This window comes from Macaca fascicularis, chromosome 12 (assembly GCF_037993035.2).
Source record: "Macaca fascicularis isolate 582-1 chromosome 12, T2T-MFA8v1.1".
NCBI lineage: Eukaryota > Metazoa > Chordata > Mammalia > Primates > Cercopithecidae > Macaca > Macaca fascicularis.
Window position 1 is genome coordinate 76,442,105 of NC_088386.1, and position 6,990 is coordinate 76,449,094.

The following is a 6,990-nucleotide window of genomic DNA, read 5'->3' on the forward strand; positions in this document are numbered from 1 at the left end:
TCAGACGCTTACCAGTTACTATGATGTTAACCAGAGACTAGGTTGCCAACATAAAGGCTGCTTCTACAAGAGTCACTCTGCCCAGTGGTAGACAATAAGGAACTAGAACCTTGACAAGGAGAAATTCATTTTATTATGGTGAGATCCTTTGTGTACTCAGTATGGTAATTCCAGACAAGCTTGTTAGAAGATTCTGATCTTCCTATTTATTTCGTCATGCAGTACCTTCACTAGAAAATATTAATAAAAGCAACATATTATGGTCTCATAAGACCTGTTCCTATTTCCCTCATTCCAGAATCAATAACACGCATGACTGTGTGTTCCTAACTCATCCTGGAATGACAGCAACAACCACATGAACCAACCTTTTTCCACTTTAGAATTTATGAAGCCCCTTACATGTGCTATCTAATTCAATCCTCAGAATAGTGTTACCAGGCAGGTGACATGGTTTGGTTGTGTCCCCACCCAAATCTCATCTTGAATTGTAATCCTCATAATCCCCACATGTCAAAGGACGGAGATGGTGGGAGGTGGTTAGGTCATGGGGGTTGTTTCCCCCATGCTGTTCTTGTGATAGTGAGTGAGTTCTCACTAGATCTGATGGTTTCATAAGGGGCTCTTTCCCTTTCACTTTCTACATGAGCTCTCTCATCTGCTGCCATGCAAGACATTCTTGCTTCCCCTTCCATCATAATTGTAAGTTTCCTGAGGCCTCCCCAGCCTTGCAGAACTGTGAGTCAATTAAACCTCCTTTATTTATAAATTACCAGTCTTGGGTAGTATCTTTATAGCAGTGTAAAAACAACTAATACAGTAGGTATAACTATTTCAATTGTACAGATGAGAAAATTCTTTGAAGGTCAATTACTTGCTTCAAGTGAAAGACTAGGTAGTGACATCAGTGAACTAGAACATCAGTGAAGGCAGATCTCCTTCAATTTTAAATACATCATGTATTCTTTTTGTTATGTTACAACTATGAGAAAATCTGTGACTTCTTTAAAAATTCCATCAGAGGATTCAAAGAAGAGATAGAGGCAGAGGTTAATGGTAGCTTAGGTCTAGAATAAGTGGGATTAAATAAGGGTAAACCTAAATAACAAGGTCCTCAACTGGAAAAAAATTAAAGAATTATTGCACAGAAGGATCCCATGATAAGAACTCTCCAATGAGAAGAAATGTCAGTGGCTCCAGCTCTAGAAATCACCTTTACTCTCAACTGGGATGAACCCTAAGATGAAATTAAGAGGCTAATTAGGATCTTTGGCTGCTGAGACATACTTCATTGGGCATTATGAGTAAATGGAGAAAGACATCAGATGATGAGAAAAGCAAAGAAAAAAAATTCAGTAGTTTACAGTCGTTATATTAGACAAGAAAGACAAGCTTTCCAATATCGTATCTTTATTTCTTGTAGTGAACTACATTTCTGTTTGCCAAATATTCTTGTTTCCCTTCCTGCAATGTTCGTCACTGCAGAACCCTTCCTGTGGGAAGATTATACATTCCCTTCCTATTGCACTTGAAAGTGATTGTGAAACTTGGTTTGACCAATGAAATAAGAACAGAAGTGAGTGTGTGTGTTCTGAGTGCGAGCTTTAAGAGACAGCTCATGCTTTGCCATGTGTCTTTTCTCTTCTTCAAGAACAGCAACATCCTGAGCAGCAAGAGCTCCAATCTATCTATTAAGGCTTGGCAGATTGGTCTTATCAGAAAGTTGAATCTTTTCTTTTTTCAATTGTTAGCATTTAATGGACATCCCTCCATGTGGCTTCAAGCCCCCAGGACCCCAACCCCACACCCCCACCCCACCCCTGACACCCTTAATCATCTCCTTGGCTCTTCTGCTGAAGAATTTGGCCTTCATGATGACAGCTGCTTTGGGAGTTTTCCCTTTTCCAGAACTTTTTAGTTGTCAGATCATACCACGTCAACAATGGGAGCAGCTCAAGTCTTGTTTTTAGCAACCTTCACCCATGTCTGCTCCCTGATGAAAGTCCACAATTTGTCAAGGTTGACAGCAGGGCAGAAGCTCTGGTTTCTCTTTAAGTGGTAATGCCTCATGCAAACTTTCCCAAAGTAACGTGGGTGATATTTGTCAAAGTTGCATCCTGTGTGATGCATGCCACCAGCCTTACCACGGCCTCCTGGTTCCCTCTAGTGCCTTACTATGCAGCTGTGGCTGTGGATTACGTAGCCCAAAAGCTTTTGGGTCTTCCTCAGTCTGGATGGCATGTCAGCAGCCCAGACAAAAGCAAGAAAGCTGAATCTTAATGACAGAGTGTGCCTAAGTCAATCCTGGGACCACTCTCCATTACACTTCCTACAATTATATCCTAGGTGATCTCATTCAGTCCCATGACTTTAAATACTAACCACAAATGAGCAACTTGTGAACCTCATAAAGGTTACCTTCAGCATCAGCCTCTCCTCCGAACTCCAGGCTCATGTATTCAACATTTCCTCTTACATATCAAATAAAGACCTCAAACCCAACATGAGAAAACCTACCATGTGAATTTCTCTCGAGTCTTCTATTCTCATTTTTTCAATTTCAATATAGAAATTTCCTTTCTCTCATTGTTTACATAAAAACCTTGAGATCATCCCTGCCTCATCTCTTTTCTCAGGAGCCATATCACATAGGCAAACTGTGTGAACTCTGCCTTCCAGTCATACCCAGAGTCTGTCTCCACCTTTATCACTAGAGTCTCAACCATCTCTGTCTCTCACTGGATTATTGCAATAGGCTCCTATTGAAACCCTTCCACCTGGTTTTTAGGCACCATGTACTCCACACATGGGAGCCACTGGGATCATCTGAAAATAGAAGTTAAATCATCTCATTCATCTGAACTCACAAGACAAACTCCATATTCATTATCCTCCCCTTCTATTAACCTCTTGTTCTCCTTCACATGTTTCTTTTTCTTGTAGGACCTTATCTCTCATCCTGTCCTTCATCACTACCCTCCAAATTGGCCTCCTTTCTGATCCTCAAATAAGAGAGGCATGCTGTCACCCCAGGGCATTTGCATTTGCTTTTCTTCCTGGAAAAGGTTATTCCCAAGCTATCTGCACACTTTAATTCAAGTGTTTACTGAAACATCATCTTACCAAAGGTCCTTCCTTGAGCACATTATACAAAATAGCATTTAATCTTCCAGGGAGAAGTCCCTGGCTGAGTGTGGAAGCATGCTGCATGTGATCTGGGCTGCCAAGGCAGGGTGAGTCTGAGCTGGCACAGAACCACCCCTCATAGCTTCAGCTGAAATCAGGAGTGGGCCACATGGATGTGAAACACACCCTAGAAGCACTGACTAGTGTTGACATGGAGATATGATGACAAGTTTTTGCCCAGTTAAATGAAAATTTGTGTATAGATGAAAGCAATTAACTGATGAGGCTACTAACTGAGACTTGGAGAAGATTGACTACTGACTGAGGCAATTATTACAAAGTAATTGTCTAATGAGGACTAATTCTAGCAATTTTACTAATGTATCATAAGGTCATTTCCCTAACTTCCTCATCAATTTTATTATTTTGTAAGCCATTGCCACCCAAACTGTTTTTGTTGTTTTATTTTGTATTTTTTGATTTTAGATTTATCTGTTTAAATTTTAAAAAGATAAATGCTTTACATATAAAAGCTATAGGAAGCTATAAAGAAATGAAAAGTTTACTATATTTCTTATCCTGCTGACAGAAGTTTAAAAAAAATTGTAGTTTGGTGTGTAAACTTTCAGATTTTAAAAATTTTCTGTTTGAATGAACATTTACTTATATATAGTATTTAAAATAAACTATATCAACTGTTCACTAACTCGTTTTTCACAAATACAATATATATTAGGTCCTCTTCCATCACTACAATAGATTCCTCATTATTTTTACCAGTTGTATAGTATTCAATTACACAGAAATTCTTTAACTGATTTCTCTAATAAACATTTAAATAATTTATAATTCTTTATTATTAAGAATTATGCTCAAAAATCAAAATGATAAAAAGCAAAGTGCAGTGTTCCACATATATACTACACAGATTCTGGTTTTGAAATGTGATTCTTCCACTAAATGGAGTTAGGGCTCCTCAGAAAAATGGCTGATTTCAGAGCTGGGACAAAGAGAATGAGCCTGAACCATCTTGTTGTATCAGAAACTAGGAAAGTGTCCTAAAAATGATTAGGTTATGTCAAAAGGACATATAAGCTAGCTTAAAGCAGACCTCATTTGCCAAATCTGATATAATTTGGGCACCAAAAAATTATATCTTAATAAATATTGTATTTGTTAATATTATGTTAATACATCCTCATAAAATATTTTTTCTTGAATTAAATTAAAATCCATTATTCCATACTAACACAAAGAAAAAATAGATAGATAAAAAATGAGAATCTTTCTTATAGAAGGTAAACAAATAAATGTAGAAGAAATGGTGGAATTAGAAAATCTGTATTTGGCAATCATCATACTAATAATTGATTTAGGTATACATCATTATAGGATACTAAGATGATTAGGTGGAAGTTTGAGGGATACCCAAATATTTGTATCTTTCAATATATACCCATAAATATTTATAAATTAAAAAGAGAAAAATGGCATGTTTACACTAGAAAAATCTATTGAGCAATTCTTCGACCAAGTGATCACAGGTATAACACCACCGGTAAAAGCACAAATGGTAGAATGTGCCCCCTGGTATCATGGACCAAGGAAAACAGAACATGACCTCTGGAGTATTCCTGCCAAAATGCCTAATATGAGCCTAATCATGAGAAAACATCAGATTAACCCAAAGGTGGAGAAAAGCTACAAAATAACTGGTCTGGACTTTTTTAAAAATGGCAATCTCATGACACACAAAGAAAGACACAGAGCCCTTTCAGATTAAATGAAACTAAAGAGACAAGACAATGAATACAATCTGTAGCCTTCTTTGCTGTAAAGGACATTACTGGGACAATTGAAGAAATCTGAATACGTTCTTTAGAAAAATGTCGTATCAATATTAATTTCTTAATTTCGATAAATGAACTGAGAATATGTGACAATATCCTAGATTTTTAGGAAATACACAATGAAGTATTTAGGGGTAAAGAGTATACTGTGTAGGAAAAAAAAGTGTGTGTGTGTGTGTGTGTGTGTGTGTGTGTGTGTAGAGAAAGAGAAGAATAAAGCAAATGTTATGAAATGTTAACATTTGAGCATTCTGAGTAAAAGGTATATTCTTGAGTTATTCTTGAAATTCTTCTATAAATCTCAAATTATTCCAACCATAAAAGTTGTAAGCAGTATTTTAGTGAACAAGAATGTATAGAAGTGTTTTTATCATTCTAAAGGGATTACTGTAAGATTAATTCAGAGAAATGGAATTAATGAATCAAAGAATGTGCATACTTTAGATTTTGAGAGACATAGACAAAATTCTTCTCCTTTACCTCCATGTATCATTTGACAATCCACAAATGACACAGGATATAGTGTATTTTCTGACACCTCAACATCAAAAACCACTGTCATTCTTTTGAATGCAAGTCTGATAAGAAATGAGATCTCACTGATGTTTGGGTTTGCATTCCTTTGATTAGTGGTGAGACTGAACATCTTTTTACATATTCAGTAACCATTTAAAACTCATTCTCTTTAAAGTTCACATACTTTAATATTTCAAATGTTATTTTTTCTTTATCATTTACAAGAGTTATTATATTAAGGACAGTAAGTAATCAATTAATACTGGATGTAAATGTTGTTTCCATTAGTTTATCCTTTGTCTTTGACTTTTTAGTAGTGTTTCACAATTTTATGTAATCAAATAAATCTTTTCCATATGGATTCAGGATTTCATGTCATCCTTAGAAAAGTGCTCTTCATCCCCATGAATATAAAAATTTTCTCCTATAGTTTTTTTTTTTTCCTGGACCTTTCATTATTATTTAACATTTAAATTCACCAAAGCTATTTATTTTGCTTTCTAGATGATTATTAAAATCTATTTTGGTGGACGATAAACTGAATTTATACATTTTTTTAAAACTTCAGAACTTTTTAAAAGTTTTATGTTAATAGAAAATAATAATAATAAACTGTAAGTCAAATGCTGAGCATGGCCTACATAAAACAATTGTGTTTTGGAATAGGTCAAGTTCCCTAGCTTGCTAAAGATTTATGAATGATTTGGATTCCAAGAACAGGTTTGGCCGATTCTCCCTCATCCCAGTTTTATTCTAACAGTTGATAGGATGTGTAGGAAAAAACTGCTGTCAAATTTCCTGAATAAGCTCCCTTTCCCAGAAATAACATCTTAGGGTAAATATGTGTCTGGATAGAATCAAGTTGCTTTCTGCTTAGCTGGGGCTGGCAGGAAGTGTCAGTTCCTTTGATCCCTTGAAAGCATGTGGGCCTGTGGGCTGCCATCCTCTTGAAAAATCCTGTCATTCCCTGTCAATCCATATTAGACAAGGGTGGTGTTTTGTAACAATTTATCTCCTTCAAGGTGATTTAGTTATTTTCTGCCAAGATTATGCTAGAGGATGTCATTACTTTTGTCCTGTCTGTCTCATTACTTTTATTGCCAAAGAATGTTGTCGTTTATTTTCACTGATAATCCATCTCTCGTCAAAGCTTCATTTTTACATTAAAGAACACAGAAATAAGATTTCTGTCCTTGTTCTTTGAAGATGCTGTCACAAGTAAACAATAAAGAACCTTAAGAAAAAAATGATATTAAAAGTATCAATGTGTTATGAGCAGAATATTTTTAAAAAGAAAAGAGCAACTATATAAGCATTCAATTACACACATTTGAATGCTTTGGATCACAGCATGTTGGTTAAAAGGAACACTTTGGGCTCAGGCATTGTTAGTTGAGTAACGCTGAAAGTGTATTATCATGCTCTTAAAGCTCTCTTCCCTTATTTGTAAAATAGAAATAACAACAGTACTATGTCCTAGTGTTGTTATGAAGATTTA

At 35.8% G+C, this 6,990-nt stretch overlaps 1 pseudogene; it reads right to left on the reverse strand.

The window, feature by feature from the left end:
* Positions 1-289: 289 nt before the first annotated feature.
* LOC102115908 (large ribosomal subunit protein uL15-like) lies at positions 290-2,260 on the reverse strand (annotated as a pseudogene).
* Positions 2,261-6,990: the final 4,730 nt, after the last annotated feature.